This window comes from Tenrec ecaudatus, chromosome 13, assembly GCF_050624435.1.
Source record: "Tenrec ecaudatus isolate mTenEca1 chromosome 13, mTenEca1.hap1, whole genome shotgun sequence".
NCBI classification, from domain to species: domain Eukaryota; kingdom Metazoa; phylum Chordata; class Mammalia; order Afrosoricida; family Tenrecidae; genus Tenrec; species Tenrec ecaudatus.
In genome coordinates, this window is record NC_134542.1 from 28,845,453 (window position 1) to 28,847,490 (window position 2,038).

The window sequence follows — 2,038 nt, forward strand, 5'->3', positions numbered from 1 at the left end:
ACCTCGACATCCTCGGCATCTTCAGCTGCCCGTTTGCCTGTAGCTGCCTCAGCCTCCTCAGCCTCAGTTTCTGCACCATGACCTTCCTCCTCTTCACCCTCCTCTTCCCCACCTTCTTCCTCTTCATCTACCTCGATGTCAGCCTCCTGTTCCCCATGTTCCTCATTAGCGTTCCCATTGGCGGGGCCTGTCTCCCATTCTCCGCCTCTCCACCACCTCCTTCTTCTCCTTTCAGTCCTTGGGGTCCCTGTATGACATGCTGGGGCGCTCTGGTGACCCGGTGCAGCAGATGACAAAGACAGCGCGAGTTCGGGGACCCTGGCGAGGGATTTGCGGGAGTCTGCAGCGCGAGGTGGCTGCTGCCAGCAGAGCCTGGGAACAATGCAAAGATGGCTTTTCAGAGCAGCCAGTGGGGCCCTTGGACTTTTCTAAGGACTGGTCTCTCCTGATAATGTGTCCAAAGTGTCATCTTTGATTCTAAGGAGCATTCTGGCTATCCTTCCTCCATAAATAGTGCAGGCTCAGAAACCCGGTGGGACAGGTCGACTCTGTCACGGAGACACACTAAGAATTAGAATTAATCCAGCAGTGCCGGATGACGTACTATCCCTGTCTTAAGTAATACTATTCCTTTAATCAGATAATCATGCTGAGAACAAGTGAACAGTGACTAAAAAAGAAAATGTTCTTACATAGCTTTCTAGATTAAGTGGTTCAATATGTCTTAGATGACACTTCATCTATGCTTGGTAAAGAAAGTATAGATACTTCACGAGCATTTCTTTTCAGTTAATGTTGCAATGGTAGACAGCAACATCCTTAATCAGTCTCTCTGTGGTAGAAAGGACGTTGCGAATCTCTTAAAGAAAAAGAATGCATTCAACAGTAAAAGCAATGAGAGAGTCCACCAGTCTCTTCTCTTTAAATTCCCATCAGCTTCTTACTCCAACTGACATCTGACTTTTCCCTGTGCTTTAAATTAAATTGTGTCTCAAAAGAAAGTATAGTTAAGGCCTAAGCCCTGTCCCTGTAAATGTGACCTTGCTTGGGAAATAGATTTTTCTTACAGGCATTATCTGTTAAATCGATGATGTCATAAATGAGTAAACCTCAAACACCAAACTCACTGCCATTGAGAGAATTCTTATAGAGACTCTATAGCCCAAGGTAGAACTGTCCCTGTGAATTTCCAAGACTGTTACTCTTCATGGGAATAGAAAGCATCACCTTTATCCTGAAAAGTGGTTAGTGGTTTAGAACTACCAACCTTGTGGTGGGCAGCCCAACAAGTAACCCACTAGGCGCCAGGGCTCCGTCATAAATGAATAGGGCAGGTTCTGATCCTTATCTCTTCTGAATTGGTTGGAGGTTGTCAAGACGTCAGTTCTGTGTCATTGCACCACCACCTGTGGGCAGAATAGCACTGACCTGTAGGATTTTCCAGACTTCCAACTTTAGGCAGCAGATCACCAGGCCCAGCCTACGGAGTCACCTCTGCATGAGTTGGAAGCATCAACCTTTCAATTACTTTTTTTTCCCACCTTTTTTTAATTGTTTTATTGGGGGCTCATACAATTCATATCACAATCCATACATACATCCTTTGTGTCAAGCACAGTTGTACATTTGTTGCCATCATCATACTCAAAACGTTTGCTTTCTACTTGAGCCCTTGATACCAGCTCCTCATTTTTCCCCCTCCCTCCCCAATCCCCCATCCCTCATGAACCCTTGATAATTCATATATTATTATTATTTTGTCGCCTTTCAGTTACTTGTCAATGATTGACACATTGAGGGGAGAACAAGGAGAATAGCTCACAGCACAAAAACAGCAAGTGAGGAACCCCTGCAAACTCAAGAATGCCCAAAATGCCTGGCATTACCAAAGCTGGAGAGGCAAGGAAGGCTCTTCTAGAGCTGACAGAGAGAACATAGCGCCTCTGGTGGCTTAAAGCTAGACTCGCAGCCTACTGCACAGGGAGGCAATAAATATCTCTTCTCTAAAGCCGTCCTTTTCGAGATATTTTGGAACTGT